The following is a 22133-nucleotide window of genomic DNA, read 5'->3' on the forward strand; positions in this document are numbered from 1 at the left end:
TAGTACTTGTCAAATGGTTGCATTCCCTCCAAAATTCTATTCTGCTGAATCTTCGGACCCTTCCTCATTTCCTTTCCAGCCTCCCACACCACCACCCAGCGCAAGGCAAAGCCGCAACTCCGCGCTCCTTCCTCTGCGTTCTTAGCTCTTCCACCGCCTTCCAGCGCGGCCCCTTTAAGCGGGCTCCGGAAAGCCGCGGGGAAGGCGGGGCCGAAACCTCGCCGACACTGACTCGGAGGGGCGGGGCGGAACTAGAGGGCGGGGCCTGCGTGCTGCGTGCGTGCGCGTTCTGGAGGCGCCGCCGCCGCCGCTCTCGAGGCCGCCGCCGCCGCCGTCGCCGCGCAGAGCCGGAGCAGGAGCCACGGCCGAGAGGAGGGAGGAGGAGGAGGAGGAGGTGGAGGAGGCGCCGGACCGTGGGGGTGAGTGAGGGGCGGGGAGCCGGAGCCGGCCCCAGAGGGAGCAGGGGGCGCGGGTCGGCCGAGCCCGGGCTGAGGCGGCTCCTGTCGCCGGTCAGTCCCCTGGCTCCCCCTTCCTTCTCCGCGTTCCCTCGGTGTCCGGGGCGGCGGCCCGGGGGCCTGGCCGGCGGGAGGGGCCAGGGCTCGGGGAGGCCCGGCCGCTGCCGCCCGGGGCCAGAGCCAACCACGCCCGCGGACCGAGCCGGTCGACTGTGGTTGGGCCTGCGGGAGAGGGACGGGAGGGGCCCGGGCCGGGTGTGGGAGAGAAAGAGGACATTGTGTCCCCCACCCTCCAACTCCCCGAGGTGTCATGGCACAAGCCCATTTCCCTCGCCATCTCCCCGGACACAGTGCCCTCGCCCCTCGCTGCCTGAGAGAGGTAGAAGATGAGACATCGCTGCATTTTTCTTCTTCTTGCTTGTCCCCAGACTAGGGTCAGATCTTCTTTCAAACCCAGCTCACCCTTTGGGGGGCACGCGTAGAGGGGGTTGCAGGGTTGGGTGAATTTTCTGTTCTCCCTCGGCTGCTTGGAGAGGTGCGGGTAGACGGGAGGGGTGTCCTTTCTGTGTTCACTTGTTAGGGTTCGGGGTCTCCCGTTCCTTCCTTCATTCCCCCAGTGCACAGGGCTGACATCTCTACACCCCACTCCACCTCTCAGCTCCTTTCCCGCCCTCTCTCCCCCACGTCTTCCGTAGCATGCCATGTGTTCGCCGTTTCAGCGTTGCCTTTCTTGGGTCTCTGTTTCTTCCCTGAATTTTGTTAGGGAAGAGGTCACCGTGTGATTCTTCTTGTCTTCCTTCAAACTGGGACTGGTAGGAGTGTCTTTTGCCCCCTCGTTCAGGAAGTTAAGGACAGTGTCTTCGGATAAATTGTGTAATTTACTGCTATGGGGGAAAGATGAGAGGAAGACATCAACTCACAGGGCTAAGAACCAGTATAGGGGACCTTTTGGCCTCTTGGAAAAAGAACTAGCGTTGAGGAGTTAATGTATTCCGTTTTGGGAGGGAAGATCGTTTTGTCACTGCTTTGAAGGGAGGTGGCTATAAGAAGGAAGGGAATAACAGGGCAGGAGGTTATTGGGTCACAGTCGTACAGGTGGCCACAGTTTTTTGCTTCCTGGGTGTGAGATGATGATTTTTTCTGTTTTTATCATAGTAAAAGTGAAGGATCAGCTCTTAGTTTTAACGTGGGGCCCCTACCTTCAAAAGCATGCTGAAAGGGCAGTCTCAGAGGGATGCTGCTGGAAACAGGATTTGGAAACTTTATTTTGGTTTCCTGTCAGAGTGTGTGGGGGTGGGCACACGTGTGTGTAGTTTTTCTTTTCTTTTGATGTAACTGATATCTGTGATATTTTACCATAATAAGCACTAAATCAGGCCCTGAGCCTCTGTCTGTCTTTATTATGATTTCCTATAACACTTTCTGTTTGAAATTATATTTGTGTTGGTTGAAATTCTTTTTAGTCTGGTGTTTCAATGAATCTTGTTTACTCCGCATTTTGAATTATGTACTACAAAATATACTTAGGTGTAAGGTACTGAGGATCACACCGTGCCCACTGGCACATGGTAGGCACTTGGTATTTCTTGAATGAATTGTTTGATTACAAAGATGTGTCTAGGTTTTACATATCATCTATCTTTTTGAGAGGTAGCTCAAATTAGAAGATTGCATTTCACTTCCAATATACAGAATAGTAATTATTAACCTTTTCTGGGCCACTGACACCTTTGAGAATATAGTGAAATATATGTATAGACTCTCTCCTCAGGAAAGAAGTAATAGACATTTATGCATAAAATTTCACATTCAGTTTCAGGGACCCTCTGAAACCAACCATGGGTGCTTGTCTTAAATGTAAACTGGAATCCTGAGTATTATTCAGTTCCATATTAAAACTGTTCAAGAGCCTTTGTTCACCTTCTGTGTGACCTCAGGAATGACAGTGTCTGCCCTTACAGACTAAACTTTGGGTCTTTGGGAACAAGATTTAAGAGTGATTGTTATTACAATTTTATGTGGAAAAGTTCTCATTAATAACTTTTACCAATAATTTTAAACTAGTAATTTTAAACAAACAGCTTTGAAGGAAATAAGATTGTTATAGTCACTTTTGACAGCTTAAAATCATAATCACGACTGACTTATGATTTTTATTGTGCAAACTCCTTAGCAATATGATCAGCACTTGAAAATGTTCATAGATCATTTTTCCTGTTCTCTTCCAAGCTTGTTTATATGCATGGTTTTTCACGTAGTTAATAATTATTGTACAACAATTATCAACATTCAGTATTAATCTAACAAGTGCTTTTTAAATGCCTATTATGTGAATAAAACAAAGTGCTTGTTGTCATAGAGCTTATATACTAATCAGGAGAGATGGGCCATAACCAGATAAATATAGAATAAGTCAGATGATAAGAGGTATGCAGAAGAGTAAAGTAGGGTAAGAGGATAAAGAGAAACAGTAGCAAGGAAGGGCAGTCAGGGAAGACATGAGTGAGGGATATATGCTCTCTTGGGGAAGAAGGTTACAGGCAGAGAGGACTGTTAAGTGCAGAGATTGCTCAGTCTTTGCCTTGGCCTTTTGGAGAAGGCCAGTAAGCAAGAGGGAAAGTGAGAGAGCCTGAGGTTAGAGAAGTAGCCGAGGCCACTTTAAAGCCTTTTAGGCAATGGTCAGAACTTTGGATTTTACTTTGAATGAGATGGGAAACCACTGGAGGGTTTCGAGTAGAAGAGAGACCTGTTCTGACTTAATGTTTGTGGGAAATGTTCTGGCTGCCGTGTGGAAATCAACTTGGAGAGGGGGCTGGGAGTGGAAGCAGGAAGACCTTAGGAGGTTAATCTTCATTTTAAAACTTTTTCCGTGGTTGCAAAATAGTCCATCTACCTGCTCTTGGGCGTATAGGTAGTTTCCTTTTCCCCCTATTGAAAGTAACAATGAAATGAACACTTTTGTGTATGCAACATTTTCTTTCTTTTCGAATATTTCCTTGGAATTGATTTCCAGAAGTACTGCTGAATCAAAGTATATAAATATACTTGTCTTCTTGGTGTGTCTATTAATTCCTTCAGAGAGTAGATTATACTAGTTAAAAATGACAGTTGTTGATCTTAAGTTTCATGCAGTGTCACTTGCATTGAATATTATTATTTAATACTTAAAAAATAATTTGAGTTATAAAAAAGAGACCTTTTAGATTGTTATGTTGAATTTTCCAGTAGCTCACGTGAGTTCATTAGTTAGCTCACCTCTCTCTTTAACATTCAACAGCAGCGTGCTAACTGTTGGGGATACATAGTTGAATTAGAAAGGATCTCTGCCCTCAGGGAGTTTTACATTCTGTCGTAATTTGTAATCTGATAGTTAAATAACTTCAGATCTTGCCAGTGTTTACTGTTACTCAAGAACTTTGTTAGTATATGGTTGATGATCTTTTATATAGAATGGACATTCCAATCAAGCACCTAATTTTTCATATTGATAATTCTTTTTTTTTTAAGCAAAGGGATTTTTAAATGGCATCTGCAATTTGTTTAATTTCTGTTTTATATGTCTTTAGAATCTTACATCTCTGATAGCCCCATGTTTTGTTCTTTGCAGTAAATTACGCAGCTAGTACTTAGTTGAGGACTTTCACAGTTGGATTTTTAAATTGTTGTAATTCTTTATAAGTTATTCAAAACACAGAGACTGTTGTTTCTGTTAAATAAGGTCAGCACTGCATCTTTGAAATTTTATTTAGATTATAAAGGAGGATGATACCAGTCTGTTTTGATAGAATCATACCACTGGGCATCTACATGGCTTGATTTGGCATGAGTGGAAACCAATATCTATGAAGTGAGTGGGTTGAACTAATAGAGTTACCTGCAAGCACCTAGCACTGTGTCTGACACATGCTAGGGACTCAGCAAATGTTCATTGAACCTCGGATAACCTCTAAGCTCCCAGTTCTAAAATTCTCTTATTTTAGAAGGTCAATAAAAATATCTTGTATAAAGCATTTATATCTTAATGTTGTGGTGAGTTTAAAATTGTGAACATAAACTTACTTCCTCCTAATGTTCCTTTCAAATTGAACTCATCAGTTTTAAAAAGAGTTATGGCATATTGCCAAGTATTTTCTCCTCGTTCTGATGTCATATACTGCTGCATGACTTAATGCCAAATTCATATCTTATGGAAATGATTAATGTTAAAAATAAAGATATTTAAGCTTTCTTATGTTACTGAGACAGATGAAACATCCATTTTTTTCCCCTTTTTTCTGTGTGTGAAGTTTGAATCTATAAACTTACCATGATGTTCTGATCAGTTAAACAGTTCAACAGAGGACTATGCCATTCTGTCATTTTTGCTTGAAAATAGGCCTTTTAGAGGTAGAAGGTACAGGCATGCACCAATAAAAAAAGGAAATTGTGTATGATGATTAAGGTGGAGTTGAAATAAGAAATAGTATACTTTTATAAGTGGAATATATCAGGATTAAATATGTTCTATGAAATTAATTTCAATCATTAGACTAATGGCTTTTTTTTTTTAAGTTCTGATGACTTACTTAGGCTATATAAATTTAGGTTAGATAAATCTGGAAAAGATTTCTTTGCATATCCAGTTTTCCCAGAGATAGAGATAAGTTTCCAATCTTCAGCGTATTTATTTAGTTCACATTGATAGAGAGTGGTTCAAAGTGTGGAATGGTAAAACTAACCAAATTTGGAATTAAATATGTAATTCTGTGTTTGGTTTCAGAATATATTTAAATTAGGCTATATCTCATGAGGATAAGAATGTACGAAACACATAACTGATAAAAGACACTGTTGGATTAATTAAAACTTGAGTTGATTTACTTTAAATTCACAAGTATACATGTATACCTATAACACGCATGGTTGTTTGCAATGCTGTGTTGTACTCACTCATTTTGGTTGTAAAAAATAACTTTGCTTAGGCTAGAACTGTGGCTTAGTTATCAATGACAAAAGTGTAAAGTTGGAGAGACACAAAGAACTGGGTACAACTGTTTCTTTGGACAAAGCCCAAATGCTGCTTGTAAGATTCTAAGTTAGTAGTAGTAGGAATTCTCTGTTATTGCAGACTGAACATTTCAGATCTGTCAGATGTGTGATCCGGAGAGTAAATTCATTCACTCTGTTTTCAGTGATATTTTTAAATTCATTTATAAATAGGATCATTCTGTTCTAGACAAGTTGGCTGTTTTATAGGACATTAAGCAAGCAACCATAACATAATTATTTCAACAGCTGACATTTAACACTAATCTTTGGGTTTTATGTAGTTTACAGTATCTATTCCAAATCACTGATGTCTTTTGAACTACCTTATTTATTTATTTATTTGGCTGAACCGGGTCTTAGTTGCGGCATGCGGGCTCTTTTAGTTGCAGCATGCCGGCTCTTAGTTGCGTCATGCGGGATCTAGTTCCCTGACCAGGGATTGAACCCGGACCCCCTGCATTGGGAGCTCACAGTCTTAACTACTGGACCACTAGGGAAGTCCCTGCACTACCTTTCTTTAAATTTATTTTTTAAATTTATTTATTTTTGGCTGCATTGGGTCTTTGTTGCTGTGTGCAGGCTTTCTCTAGTTGTGGCGAGTGGGGGCTGCTCTTCGTTGCGGTGCGCGGGCTTCTCATTGCGATGGCTTCTCTTGTTGCAGATCACAGGCTGTAGGCACGGGGGCTTCAGTAGCTGTGGCACGCGGGGTCAGTAGTTGTGGCTCGTGGGCTCTGGAACGCAGGCTCAGTAGTTGTGGCGCACGGGCTTAGTTGCTCCGTGGCATGTGGGATCTTCCCGGACCAGGGCTCGAACCTGTGTCCCCTCCATTGGCAAGCGGATTCTTAACCACTGAGCCACCAGGGAAGTCCCTGAACTACCTTTTATTTATTTATTTATTTTTAATACATTTATTTATTTATTTATTTTTGGCTGCGTCAGGTCTTCGTTGCTGTGGGAGAGATTTTTCTAGTTGCGGCGAGCGGGGGCTACTCTTCGTTGCGATGCGCGGGCTTCTCATTGCGGTGGCTTCTCTTGTTGCGGAGCACGGGCTCTAGGCGCCCGGTCTTCAGTAGTTGTGGCATGCGGGCTCAGTAGTTGTGGCTCGCGGCCTCTAGAGCGCAGGCTCAGTAGTTGTGGCACATGGGTTTAGTTGCTCCGTGGCATGTGGGATCTTCCCGGACAGGGCTTGAACCCGTGTCCCCTGCATTGGCAGGCGGATTCTTAACCACTGTGCCACCAGGGAAGCCCCCTGAACTACCTTTTAAATTCTAGCTGTGAAAATATTGCATAACTTGATTATTAGATTTCAGATTCAGTCATTGAACAGAAGTTTGGGTGACCCAGTATTTGGCAGTTTGACAGAAACTGAGATGTGAGTCTGTAGTTTCTACTCTAAGTAATATATAGTCTAGTAATTTATTTTGTTTCCCAGAACCTGACATATGTCTTTTAAATAAATGTTGTATTTTCATGGTTGAGTAAAAATAGAATGATACTCATTTTCTAAGTAAAATCTATGTGATATTTTAATTCTCTCTTAGTTGCTGAACAACTATTTCTGTGATCTTATTTTCTAACAGCTTTTTAGTATTAGAGCAAACCAGTTTCCCATTGGTTAAAGTGTAGTAAAATAAGAATTGCTTGCTCAACTGCCTATTTTACTTCCATCAAAGGTCTTTTCTTTCCTTTTTTTTTTTTTCCAAATTGCTTTTCTGCATATATGCCACATTGTAGGGAAGTTTTTTCCTGGTTCAGCTAACAGTTTTAATTCTATGTTTAATATGAGAAGTTCTGGATTTTTTTTCTTTTGAAGAACAGCTTAATATTTTTTCTACACTGATTAAAATCAACCTGTGCCACTAAAGTTAACTATGCAATAGAACAGAAACATGCATATAGAGAAAATGCATTTGTGTGCGTTTTTAGTTGAATGTTGTTGGTAGCTTGCCAGCTTTATTTTCAAGTTCCTCCCAGACCTGTGATGTGCTTATAAGGCAACAACAGTATATTTAGTTAATTTGCAAAACGAGAATAGTTTTTCTGGTTTTTCCATTTTGCATGTTTTGAGTTAGGATTAATTGGACATTTATTATTCTCAACAGGCATACGGTAAAACAGTTCGTTTAACTGTGGTGCTTTCTGTTGGAGCATTGGCTGACTTTTAGATAGTGAGCCTTGTGCAGTTTCATGAGTACTAATGAGTTTTGGATGACATTCTTTACACAATCTGAAAGTACCCCTGAGCCTAATAGAAGCTGGAAACAAAACAAATTTGATGTTTTCTTTGCAGTAGGAAGTGTAGTTTCTAGTACAAGAAATATGCCCTTGTTAGGTTCAGGACCATTTTCAGGGGTTATAACTGCTTAAACATTTTTTTCTTGTTTAAACTAATTCATGTTCCATTGTGGCAAATTTTGAAAAGAACATAAATGTAAAGAAGAAATTGAAGATTACTCGTAAACCTATCACCCAGAGATAATTTCTACTAACATTTTAATGTACATTTTTCTAGTTCTTTCCTCACGTGTACAGATTCTTTTAATTTTTTAAAAAAATTGGAATTATATTTCTATACATACAGTTTCGCTCCTACTTTTTTCTCTGAACAGGGTACTGTTCTCCTAGTTTGGGACTCTTAGGTTGATCTTTATAATACTACTATTTTAAATAACACTGGGGCAAACATTTTTGTACATTTATCTTTGATTGCATCTCTGTTTTTTTTTTCTTCCTTTAGGGTAGATTCCCAGAAGTGGGATAACTGGATCAGAGGGTGGTTACCCTGTGTATAAGAGTGTGTCTCACTGCACCTTCAATGGCATTGAGTAGGTCAGTTTTTACAATCTTTGCCAATTTGATAGATATCTGTTACAATTCTTGGGTGGTAATCACAAAATCCTCATATTATTAATAATCTGTAAAACCATCAGAGTGTATGATTATTAATTTGCAGTCGTCTTTGGAAAAGTTGGTTGGAATGGTTTTCTTTGAAAATATTTCAGGTAAAAGTAATCTTTGTAACAAAAAAGATATTCCTTGACATTGCAATTTGAGTATTGTTCTTATATTGGAAAGAAATAGCATTTTAATCTTCTTCCTTTACTAAAATAACAAACATGAGAAAGCTTATTTTATAGTATGTAGTAAGTAGAACTATAATGTAAAACTAAATTATTTCAGATAGATGAGAGGGATAGTCACATGGTTCAGACTTTAAAAAAAAAAAAACCATGCAACTTAGTGTTTAGAGCAATGGCTGTAGAGTTAAGCACCCTGTGTTCAAATCCTTGCTTTGCCACTTACTAAGTATATCATTTGAAGCAACTTATTGAGTATACAATTTAAGGTAACCTACTAAATATATAATTTGATGTTTCTGAGCTTTGGGTTTCTCATCTTTAAAAGGAGAATAAATAATAATACCTACTTTATAGGATTGTTGAGAGGATTAGAAATATTGTTTAAGACTGCTGAGCACATAGTAGGCGTTTAATAAAAGCTGGCAGTTGTTGGGTTTGGAAGTTTTGGGCCAGTTTTGTAGGGTGGGGCAGGACATATCTTTCATGTGTCCTTATTTACATAAATAAATGCAGAGATGCAAAGGGGCCTTGAGCAGTGGCAGCTGGAAGGGAGTGGTAGACATTCTTTGTGGTAGGAATGGCATGAGCCAAGATAGAAAGTTCAGGACAAGTTGGAGGACAGGAGATTGATTTGACAGAAGCCTAGGCTTGTATAATTAGAAAATAATGGCAATAAGGGCATAGAGATTGATTGGGACTAGACTTTGGAAGTCATTGAATGCTAGGTTGAGAAGTATAGGCTTTACGTGGGAGCACAAGAAGTTTTGATATGAGGAAAATGATCCGATCAGAGCATTCATCTTTTGGAAGATGAATCTAGCTACAGAGTACAGAATGAATTGAGGAAGAAAGAGACTGAAGACAGGGAGACTGGTTTAAACACATAGGTAAGCCAAGATCTGAGGGTTTATCGGAAAACAAGAGGGAAGGTTTTGGGGGGAGTTGCTAGGAGTCACTGTTGTGAAGATCTCTGGATCTTCAAGTATACCCAGTTTGGAGATGAAGTTCAAAAGAAAGAGTCTGAGTCTATTGAATAGGTTACATGGAATTAGGTAACCTCTGAGAGAAGATAAGACTCAGTGTGTACACTTCGGTTGTTGCTACCTTTTTTAAAAAAATTGAAGGGTAAAAGATTCCTGTTTTTCATCAATAAAAATCATATGTTTATGCTATTTCTTTGACAAATGTATAGTCTCCTGTAGAAATTTACTTATCTAACATTTTGAGTTCTTAGCTAACAGGGAATCTCACTTTTAAATTTATTTATTTATTTATTTTTGGCTGTGTTGGGTCTTCGTTTCTGTGCGAGGGCTTTCTCTAGTTGCGGCAAGCGGGGGCCACTCTTCATCGCGGTGCGCAGGCCTCTCACTATCGCGGCCTCTCTTGTTGCGGAGCACAGGCTCCAGACGCGCAGGCTCAGTAATTGTGGCTCACGGGCCTAGTGGCTCCGCGGCATGTGGGATCTTCCCAGACCAGGGCTCGAACCCGTGTCCCCTGCATTGGCAGGCAGAGTCTCAACCACTGCGCCACCAGGGAAGCCCGGGATTCTCACTTTTAGACATTGTATTTCTGAAGGTATTATCTTAAAATACTTCACTCTAAGGTGAAATTCTTCTCTGTATGGTTTTTCCAGCTTTTGTGAATGCAACTGGACTTTTAAAACATCAGTTTCGTGAGCAGAAGTGATGAAAAGTGAAGTATAGACTTCTTGTTAAGCAGCGTAGAATGTTGAAGGCAGTGAAATATGGAGCAATAAAAAATAGGAAACTGAGGATGTGCTCTTTAGAAAAAATATCACTTTCAGTACTTCTCTCTTAATTTCTTAAGTAAAAAAAAAAAATGAGTTAGCAAATGCCATTCTTAGTCATTCTGGTACCTGGTTCTAGCTCCACGCTAATTGTACTTTCCACTTGGCTGAATAATATGTAAGCAAGTTAGCCTAAAGATTTATATTAATATTTCTTTTTGACTGATAAGTAAACTCACATGAGCTGTGAATTATCTGTCTTCCTTTTATGTTACCAGTTGAAAAAAGAAGCAACCCCCAATTTTTAAAAAGTAAATACAGGTTTGTGATACGTTCAAGGTGTTTGCATTTTTTAAACCATTGAGTTTTATACCTTTCTTAATGTTTCTTTTAGTTTTCAAATATTTTCTAAACTCAGAAATAAAGTCTTTATTATTATTTTTATTCACATCTCTCCCCTTTAAAAGTATCCTTGAAAATATTTTTAAATTAATAAGCAAATGTAGCACATAGTATTGAGGATTGTATATGTGTTATTTTTTTACAAACACTGTTTTTTTAATGTGAAACTGCAAAAGCCCAGATCTGGTCAACTGAGTGTTATTTCATTTACTAGAGACCTCAGATATTCAAAACAGGGATTTAATGTCTCAAACTATGAGATTCCAGTTGAGTGTATTTGAATTGATTTGAAGATATTCCTGTTTATCAACAGAAATCAGAACTACAGTTTATTCCCTAGGACTGATCACTCTTACCCTTCCCTCCTTCTCCCCAAGCATAGCTGAGAACAGAATCTTCCCTGATTTGGGTCATGCTGGCACTGGCACTATGATGTCAGCTATAGCCTTCCCAGTCTGTACTTCTTACATTCTTCGAAGCCTACTTGCTTCTTGGCAGGAAAGATAAGTTATTAGATTGAGTGGCTAGCAGCTCATGGTATACTATTATAAGAAAATTCGCAATTTTAAATGTCAGTTAGACCTCAATAAAGCTAAAATTAAAAAAAGAAAATTAATTCAATTTTTACATGAGGCGACATATGAGGTATGTGAAACATGAGTAGACTTTCATATTTTTCTATCCCAAAAGATTGAAATAAAAGAAAATAAAGCCCACTGGTTGAATAGATTATTGTGTACATTTTTCTTACTCTTTTTTCATTGAAAGAACATTTTTTCTTACTCCTTTTGAATAAGCAATTTTGAATGCTAAATGTAAGTTCTTGACTAAGAAATCAGAGTCCTTCCCCAAAATAATCTTAAACAGTTTGGCTAGTTAGCCAACAAATATTTATTGAGTGATTATTGGGTACCTGGTGCTATTTTAGGAACTGAAGATAGGGCAGTGAATAGACTGCTCTCTGGAATTCTTTATACCTGTGGGGTTTGGTGATTGTGGAGAGAAACAGTAAACAAACAAACAAGGGAACAGGTAATTCAGAGGTCACAAATGCTATGAAGAAGCTGTAACAGGAAGAAATGATAGTGATGGAAGGGTTTAGAATGAGTGTTGAGGAAAAATTCCCTGATGATATTTAATCTGACACCTGAATGACAGAAAGCCAGACATGTGACGATCTGCAAGAAGAGTGAACCAGACAAGAGGGCCAGTTGGTGCAAAAGCCCTAAAGTGGGAAGCAGCTAGTCATGATTGAGAAGGCCGTTGTGGTAAGCTGAGGGGAGACTGGTAGATGAAGTTGGCAAGGGACAGATCACAGAAGTCTATGGTGAAGGGTTTGGATTTTTTTCTTATAAATACAAAGGGAAGACGCAGGATATCACTACCTACCTTTTTGGATAAATATGTGTAACTTTTGAATTTGAAGATGGTGTTACTGATGATACTGGCTTAAAACAAATCTGTAGGGTAACCAGTAGTTTTCCCAGACATAGAAATCACTAATTTATGGTACATAAATTATGTTTTTCCAGGGGTCTGCAGAAATAGGAGTGAATTCTTTTTAGTTTTGCAAAGAGCCTAATGAAAATTGTGTTTGCTCTCAATAGATTTGTACAGGTGAAATATTATGTATATTTGCTTTGACCAATAATATATTGACTCAAATCTTTGAGGCTAATTACCACATTATCATTATCATACATTGTGGTGATTCGCAGGCTGTTAATGAAATAAAACATTGTGCTTACACCTCAGAAACCCAGCATTGAGTTTCATTAGTTTTTATGTCTGACAGTTTGAGAGTTCTAATTAGCCATTATAACTGATTAATAAAACCTGAGTGCATTTGATAGACAAACGTCTTTAAAGACATGGAATCTGTGGAGAATAAAGGATTTTTCATAGTTAGGTTGAGAACCACAGATAAATGTCCCAATCTCTAGAGGGACTTATAGGGAAAAGGGAACTAGTATTTTTGGGTTGTAAGGTAAAGCCCTTACATCACATTTCATCTGCACAGCAAATCTGTGAAATAGGTATAGTTCATTTTTTGCAGATGATGAAAACCCATGGTAATTATATAATGTATGAAAATTCACAAACTTTTTTTTTAAAGTCTTTTTTTTTTTTTAATTTATTTTTGGCTGTGCCGGGTCTTCGTTGCTGCGCACGGGCTTTCTCTAGTTGCGGCGAGCGGGAGCTACTCTTCGTTGCAGTGCGCGGGCTTCTCATTGCGGTGGCTTCTCTTGTTGCGGAGCATCGGCTCTAGGCGCGCGGGCTTAAGTAGTTGCAACATGCAGGCTCAGTAGTAGAGGCACGCAGGCCCTAGAGTGCACAGGCTTCAGTAGTTGTGGCGCGCGGGTTCGATAGTTGTGGAGCACAGGCTTAGTTGCTCTGCGGTGTGTGGGATCTTCCGGATGAGGGCTTGAACCCGTGTCCCCCGCGTTGGCAGGTGGATTCTTAACCACCGCGCCACCAGGGAGGTCCACAGACTCTTAATTGTAGAGGTTAATGCTGACTGCAAACTTTCAGAGGAAAGGACTACTGCAGTACAAAGCACAAAATAAATGATCAGTAAATATTTGTGTTTTGCTTGCATGCAAACATGAATGAATGAATGAGTGAATGAATGAATGAGTAGGTGATGATGGAAGACTGCCTCTATCCCTCTAATCTTTTCTTCAGTGCAACACACCCTTTTTCTTCTATTAGATGAGTCTCGAAAACTCTTCAGAAATAATTGACTTCACCTATCTTTTTTCTCTGCAAAATTCCTCCCCCCATGTAGCTTAAATTACTTAAAATAAATCACACAGTAAAAATTCTAAGGAGGGAAATAAAGACCAGAAACTCAGAAAGTATAATTTTCACTAAGATTTTAACTACCTGAGTAGTCCATATTGTTTTCAGCTTTAAAAGAAATCTGCTTTAGACCCTTGCATTCACATTCAAGATATCATCTTTTTTTGGTTCTGCTTGTATCTCTTAAATTGTTTATAATTGTTTAAAAATTTACTGTAGTTTTTTGAAATGAGGTGGCGAAACAACAGTAATCAAAATGTTTATGCAGCCAACATTAGTTGTCTACGTAATCTCAAACTGTTTCAGTGGGGGGGGGGGTGTTTATTTCTGTCTTCTATTAGTACACCATAGTATGTGATTTATTGTTCAGAAATATGAACTGATAATTCTGGGGCATTTAATGGTTAGTAGGGTTAAAAACATACATAATGGGGATTTTTTTTCCTTGACTGATGTTAATACTCAGGCAGAATAGCAGTATGAGATCTCTCTAAACTTCATATTTATAAAGTTTCTAATCCTTCAAATGAATTAATATCTTTTTTTTAATAAATTTATTTCTTAATTTTTTTGTTTTGGCTGAGTTGGGTCTTCGTTGCTGCACGTGGGCTTTCTCTAGTTGCGGCGAGCGGGGGCTACTCTTCATTGCAGTGCGCAGGCTTCTCATTGCGGTGGCTTCTCTTGTTGCGGAGCACGGGCTCTAGGCACGCGGGCTTCAGTAGTTGTGGCACACGGGCTTAGTTGCTCCGCGGCATGTGGGATCTTCCCAGACCAGGGCTCGAACCTGTGTTCCCTGCATTGGCAGGCAGATTCTTAACCACTGCGCCACCAGGGAAGGCCCCAAATGAATTAATATCTTAATAAATTAAGTTTAGAGTACTTTTAAATGAATATTTAATAGGAATGGATACATAAGAGATGAAAGTAGATGCAGATAATCAAGAGATCGAAAGAAACTATTTTAGCGGAAGGTTGCGAAAGGGAAGGCATTATAATACAGGATTTACCATAAGGAAATGGCTGACACATGGAAGTTGCTATGCTAGACTGTGAAAAGAAATTTATCTTCACCAAAAGAGAAATGAAATTGATGAAATGAGGGCTAAAAGGAGATAAATTAATATTGAAGGGTAGAAAAAACACTTTAGGTTAGATATGGTGGCCTAGAGGGACCTTCAGACAGGATATGATGAATCTCATCATTTGTGGCAGTATCACTACTTCATGAAGGATGGGATCTGTCTTGCTGATTTGTGTTCGAAGTACAATAAACCTAGACAGAATGAAGAGCGTTGTTTTTGTGAAGAAGGAACATATTTTAAAATTTGTCTCTAGTTGTCTGTGACTAAGGTTATAATATGACGGGTCTATAAAAGATAACTTTAGGTGATATTTGGTTCTTGGTATCCTCAAAGTGCTTTTTTTGTTTTTTGGGGTTTTGGGGGCTAGATTTCTGTATGACAGCTTTCAACTGCTCAACTGTTGTATCCTGGTACTCTTTATTCTAATCATATAATCAGTTTAGTAATGACATACATAACCCTCTGGCATGAGATTTTCATGCTTCAGAAAATTGTTTTTCATATAAAGTACAAGTATCAATTTGCCCTGTTGATGTGTATATCTAAAACTTGATGTGACACTTTTATAAATTTAATTATTTAAGAATATTAGATTAATTTAAGAAAAACCATGGGCAAGTCAGTTGGAAGGTGAATCTTATGTCTTCAGACCCACCTTTATTTGTTTAGATCTTCAGATATTAGGTTATTTTGATGTTGTGTCTTTTACATCCAGATGATAAGTCTGGAACTTAAAAAAAAGTTCCTGTGCCTTTTGAATATTGAGTTTCACACTTGGGACAAACTCCATTGTAAGACATTCTTTTGAATTTTAAATAAATGTTTGGTAACTTCTCACTAGTAGTCAAATGTCATAATTTTTACTTTAAAATATGACAGCATTATAACTCAAGTACAGTTGAAACTATGGGTAGGAGGGTTTTAGGTGATGTAGTCATTCTCTTATTTCCATTATGCTTTAGACTTGTACTACTGTCATCAATAGAACAAGCTTGAGATTGTGTCACCACTCAGTGCCATCTGCTTGTGTGTGTATGTAAGCAGTAGGCCTTAACACTGGATATAAAGAATCATTGCTTTGTGGTGTTCCAAACTGGCTCTGCTTAGGTTCAACTGTACTGTGTTGAGCTTGTGTCTATGTCACATTTTTGATCTTTTGCAGCTATAACATTTCCATAACCATGTATTTAATGTCTTCTGTGGGTTGATGTGCTGAAGATGGACATGTGAAGTTTTTTAGTAGTACAAAGAGAATGCCTATTTAATCAGTAAAATTTTTCAATGATTTTTTTTTTAAAGCATTCAAATACTTGCAAAAGAGAGATGGCTCTATATGAAGGACCAACCATCCTCTCTCCACCTTGTGGTTAATTTTCACAGTATAAGAAACTATTTTTTTTAGTCCTATAAGCCAAAGTGTTTTGTAGAAAATCAATCATATAATTGCTTTTGTCTGCACCATTTAAAGAAATGCTCTATTGTTAAGAGAGAAAAAGTTGATTAACAGTGTTTATATAGTATGATTTCAATTCTTATTTTTTACAAGTTTCTATTCATATGTAGAATATAGGCAAAAAGGAAACATCAGTAGGATCAAAGTTGTTATCGTGAAGTTGGGATTACAGGTGATTTTTATTTTCCTTTTTAAATTTAAACTTTTTTCTGAATTTTATACACTGTTCATATATTTTATAATTAGAAAATGAAGGTTCTAAGATGAGTTCATTATAGAATATGAAATTAAATTTAATAAAGCTTTTAAAGATGAAGATTTTTGGGGGATAAAATGAGTTAAAGGCTTTACAGATGAATTAAACTAATGCATTCCTGAGATGGAATTACATATAATGATAAAATCTGTACTTTAAAGCAAAAACAAGCAAAATTAAGTTCGTTTTCTTGGTGTAGCAAGTGAGAGAAATGGGAAAAGTGTACTATTGATTTGATGACTTGGAAAACTTTTGTTTGATTCTTCTAACTCAGGTTTGCCTCAGTTACATTCATTTGTATACTGTTTTATAGGTAATGGTTTAATTACAAGATATAAATGTATTTATATAAATGATATGCCAAATCTCACATTGAATATTTGGTTATTTGATACTGTATTTGTGGTCAGCAGGCAAAACACTATGGAAGTTTGTATATAGTATCTACCAGCTGTTACTTCACCTCTTTATTTCCCAGTTGTTTTCATCTATAAAATGGAAAAAGACATGTTTGAGGATTGAATAAGTATGCCTAGCGTACAAAAAGCACTTAAATATCATTGCTGCTGTTATTATTACTACCACCAAAAGTTGGCATCAATGTCTATAAGAAATTGGAGAAGATCACTAGGGACTGAAGCAATGTCTTAATCCTTTGTATCTATTTTGACTAACCCAGTGTATTCTCTTTTAGTTAAGTGGGACTACTACCTGTACACTTAGGTAGATTCATTATTTATGTACACAGTAAATCTTGGCATTTGTGGTTTAACGTGTTTTTTTTGTTTTTTTTTTTTAATTAATTAATTAATTTATTTATTTATTTTTGGCTGTGTTGGGTCTTCGTTTCTGTGCGAGGGCTTTCTCCAGTTGCAGCGAGCGGGGGCCACTCTTCATCGCGGTGCGCGGGCCTCTCACTGTCGCGGCCTCTCCCGTTGCGGAGCACAGGCTCCAGACGCGCAGGCTTAGTAGTTGTGGCTCACGGGCCCAGCTGCTCCACGGCATGTGGGATCTTCCCAGACCAGGGCTCGAACCCGTGTCCCCTGCATTGGCAGGCAGATTCTCAATCACTGCGCCACCAGGGAAGCCAAGGCCCTGGTTTAACGTTTTAAACCCAGAGTCTTTAACATGGGAGGTTTGTAATTTGGGGTAGGCAGAATTTTGTATCTTGCATATTTCAAGGCTGACATGCCAAACACATTTATTAACTAGCGAATTGAATGTAGCTGACAGCATCCCAGTTATTACCTAACAGTGACTTTTGTTCCCTACTTGTTAAATTTTCATCATGGGATTAAAAACGTGTGTTTCTTTGTGAATGATGCCCTGAGAAGGCCAGTAGTTAATACTGGATTTTGCAGATTTAACTGAAGTGAGTTTATTTTAGTGGCAAAATTTATGAATTTTGCTTATTTCTTTTATATTCTTCACAGTGCCTTGTACCCAGTAGAGATAATGGATAATAGGGTGTGTTTGATAGTTTGTGAAGAAATTTGAATCTCCAGGTTCCTTAAAGGAAAGGGAGGAGGTTAGCAGGAATTCCTAGATTTCCGGGCTTTTAGGTTATTTTTATTTTTATCACTTAAGTACATAATTTAAAAAATTTCTTAGACCAGATTAAAATATATATCTGTTTGGATTTCATATTTCCGTGGAGTGGTATGATGATATAAGCGTGCCTCATTTAATAAAAGCTACTAGTCCCATCCATAGATATGTTGATTTTATTATATCTGCAGTAGGGCCAAGGAATCTGTAGTTTACTCTGCCAGTGGATCCCAGATAATTCTGATGCAGTACTTTTTCAATTTCTTTCTCTATATGTTTTCATTTTAGTATTATTTTTTTAATCTGTAGTGTATTTTTAAAGCCTTAGGACTATAGGAATAAACTTTATATTTAATAATGAAAATTAATGTTATGTCTTAACTTTTCGTTGTATGTCCCCTTTTAAGTAGTTCAATGTGCATATATTACTTATTCAGACCCAAGTAATACCAAGTTCATTGTAGAAAAAATGAGAGTACCAATGAGGCAGTTTCTTAGCCTTTTTATCATTATCACTTGCTCCCCTCACTCCAGTCTTTATGTATTTTTCTAATCGTCCCCCTAATGAAGTTTTAATACCACAGGTATCATACTGTATATTTGTTTATTTATTGTACGTTAATCTGTGCTTTGTACACTAAAAGAGTTAAGATTTTTTTTACCCCCTTAGGAGCAATATTGCCCCTGTTGAGAATGAATACAATAAGCTAAAAGAAAAATCACTCTTAGTTTTACCTCCCAGTCTGTTAACATTTTGGTATACTTCTTGCCCAGTGGTTTTCAATGCATATCTATTTTCCTTCAGAAAATGAGATCGGATGCATAATAGTTCATGCTCCCTTTAAATAAAATATTGTGAAATTTTTGTGAAAATGAATATATTTTAATATTATATCTAATGGATAAATAATATCATTAGGTGTATTCTGTTATGTGAATTTGCAATCATTTCAAAAAATTATTCCCTATAGTTTTTATTTTTATTTTTATTTTTGGTTGCACCGGGTCTTAGTTGCAACAGGTGGGCTCCTTAGTTAAGGCTCGAGGGCTCCTTAGTTGTGGCACGTGGGCTCCTTAGTTGTGGCATGTGGGATCTAGTTCCCTGGCCAGGGATCGAACCTGGGCCCCCTGCATCCGGAGTGCAGTCTTAACCACTGCGCCACCAGGGAAGTCCCTCAATTTTTTATTATAAAAACTCTGCTGTGAATATCATTGTAGTTGAATTTTTCCAGGCATTCTAAATTATTTCCTTAGGATGAATTCCAAGAAGCAGAATTATTTTATTCTGTATATCTTAATATTTTTGATATGTATAACTTATCGAAAGTCCCTTTCCCCAAGGACAGCCACTATTAATGTGAATATTTGTCCAGCTTTTTCCTGTGTATATTCTAACGTAAGTAGTTTTATAAACCTGTATCTATCTCTTTTTTTTATTTATTTTATTTTTAAAAATTTATTTATTTTTGGCTGCACCGCACCACATGTGGGATCCTAGTTCTCCCACCAGGGATTGAACCCGTGCCCCCTGCATTGGAAGCACAGAGTCCCAACCACTAGACCACCAGGGAAGTCCCTATCTATCTTTTAAAAAAGAATAATAGACTGAACTTTAACTATGGCAAATTGCTTTTTTGCCCAAGGCATTTTGATCATCTTTTCATATCACTATATGTAATTTATCCCATTTCTTTTTAGCAATGTTCTACTGAACTGATGTACATTTATCCATTCTTTTATTGGAGGGCCTTTTGTTTCCTGGGGTATTTTTCTTTTTGTTTTTGGCATACATCTTTGTTTGCTTGTGTTTTTCAGTATCATAAATTCCCATTTATGGTGGAATTGCTGGTCATTTAAGAATTGGAATTGCATTATATGCTTGAGTCTCTTTTTAGGCTTTCACTTCTTTTTCGTTCCTTTACATGCCTACTCTGATGTTGGTACTAGATTTTCATTACTGTACTTTATAGTATTGTACTTGTATATCTGGAAATATAAAAAGTTCTGTTAAGTAGGCAGATGTGCTTTTGTATATATTTCAGATTACAAGTTACAGTTTAAGTTTGACTAGGTTTTGTTTCTTTGTTTTTTAAAACACAAGTATTGATATACGTATTTTAACTAGATAAGAATAATACAAATTTTTGAGGATTGACATTTTTAGGCTTGGGAACTTTTAGTGCCTGGCAGTAATTCAGAACTCTAAAAGTACTTCTAAGTTGCAAAGTAGACAAACAAGTTGTTGAGCTGTGAGTTCTATGGAAATACTTGGAACCACAACATTTCTGTCCAGTATGCCTTTTAATCTTTGGTTTTTTGATTGAAGTATCTTGGATATATACTCTCTCTGCTATCTAACTTTTATTCCTTTTAAAAGGCGATATATTCTATCTCTCTTTGTACATTTTTGGTAATGTACTTATTTTGGATATCTTATAATATGCTGTTTCTGCTTATTTTTACAGAGTTCCTTTATATTATTGTCTTCAGAGTTATTCATACATTTTTCTGAGGCTTAGAGTTCATGAAGTTCAAAATATATGAGAATAGATCTATTAAACATTGCAGAAGAATTATGCTTTGGTTTTCTTTTTTTTTTTAAATAAATTTATTTTATTTATTTATTTTTGGCTGCGTTGGGTCTTTGTTGCTGTGCGCGGGCTTTCTTTAGTTGCAGCAAGTGGGGGCTACTCTTCCTTGCGGCACGTGGGCTTCTCATTGCGGTGGCTTCTCTTGTTGCGGAGCATGGGCTCTAGGCATGCAGGCTTCAGTAGTTGTGGCACGCGGGCTCAGTAGTTGTGGCGCACGGGCTTAGTTGCTCCACGGCATGTGAGATCTTTCCGGACCAGGGCTTGAACCCGTGTCCCCTGCATTGGCAGGCAGATTCTTAACCACTGCGCCACCAGGGAAGCCCCTATACTTTGGTTTTCAAAGTAGAAGTGTTTTTAGGCTTTTTTTTTAAGGCGCTAATTTTTTTCTGAGACAGTTTCTCCTTTAAATTTAAATTTAACTGCTCACACCATTACTAAAATCTTTAAATGTTGATTCTGACCCTACTTACTATGATTCTATCTATGACCTAACTTTTTTCTTAAGACACACTTTTGTTTTTTAATTTTATTTATGTATTTATTTATTTGTTTTTGGCTGTACCGCATGGCTTGTGAGATCTTAGTTCCCGGACCAGGGATTGAACCCGTGACCTTGGCAGTGAAAGCATGGAGTCCTAACCACTGGATCGCCAGGGAGCTCCCTAAGACACACTTTTGAGTGAGACTTTCAAATGCTCTTAGTGTTCTGGAAGACTTAGTTTACCTTTGTAATGAAAAATCTCTCCTGAGAGTACTATGTTCACCCAGGTTAAAAACTAATCATAATAAATAGAATAAATGATATTCAGTACCTAGGCAATTCGGACAGGACTGTTTTCTAAGAGTAGTCTCTCTTGGAGTTGAGTTGTTACCACAGCTAGCTTAGGCTCATTGCAGAGGCTCACATTGCTTTGGGTCATGGTTCTTCATCTAGCCAAGTGAAAAACCAACCATTTTCCCTTGTGGTATGGTGTTTCTTGCGAGTTATGTTTAAAAAATTGACATCTCAAATGTGATTTTTGTCTCTTGAGGCTTACCGTTTAACCAGGTTTGAGATTTTATTCTTTGGTGCAAACTTAAACACTTTGTGAATGTACACGAAGCTGAATCTTTTACTCAGACTCACAGTAGCAAGCAAATGACAAGCCATGCTTGAGCATTAACTCACTATGACTTTAGATGTTTGGCCGGGCCTGTGTGATTGCTTGGATACTGTCTTAACCACCCCCATTGCCTACTTTCTTTTCTGAAGCCTGAAGCCATATTAAACTTCAGATTCATTTAAATGAATTGTCCATATAAGGAGGATATTTGATTTTAGCTAAACATAATGTGAGATCATTATAAATGACTATAAAAATTAGAATGTATAATAGACATTTGTGTTTGTAAAACTTTGAAATATTTCCATTTTATTTTTTATTATTTAAAATATTTCCCCTCATGTTTAAGTATTCTGATAAATTAGTACCAGTAAAACTTCAGTTAGTAATAGTCATCTGGTGGAAAAGATTCTTTAATAGATTTGTTAGAATATACATCTCTGCTGCACATAAAGGTTGGGGAGAGTTTATGTCTTGTGCTCTGACAAAAAGTAAACTGCTTTCTAGGAAGGTATCAAGTAATTTTTACTAGCTCTTTATGTAATTATTTTGCTATTCAAAGTATAATTAATCTTTGAACATCCTT

At 37.8% G+C, this 22133-nt stretch overlaps 1 protein-coding gene across 2 annotated transcripts in view; it reads left to right on the top strand.

The window, feature by feature from the left end:
• Nucleotides 1-349: 349 nt before the first annotated feature.
• The window catches only part of RAP1A (RAP1A, member of RAS oncogene family), a 76790-nt gene continuing 55006 nt past the window's right edge, over nt 350-22133 (top strand). The window contains exon 1 of one of the 2 annotated variants that reach the window (XM_036856891.1): nt 350-419. The gene's annotated coding sequence lies outside the window, so the exon portion shown is untranslated. Of the gene's footprint in view, nt 420-8290; nt 8313-22133 lie in introns of those variants that run through there. The other variant, XM_036856890.1, reaches the window with a different exon arrangement.

This window comes from Balaenoptera musculus, chromosome 1, assembly GCF_009873245.2.
Source record: "Balaenoptera musculus isolate JJ_BM4_2016_0621 chromosome 1, mBalMus1.pri.v3, whole genome shotgun sequence".
Classification (NCBI taxonomy): domain Eukaryota; kingdom Metazoa; phylum Chordata; class Mammalia; order Artiodactyla; family Balaenopteridae; genus Balaenoptera; species Balaenoptera musculus.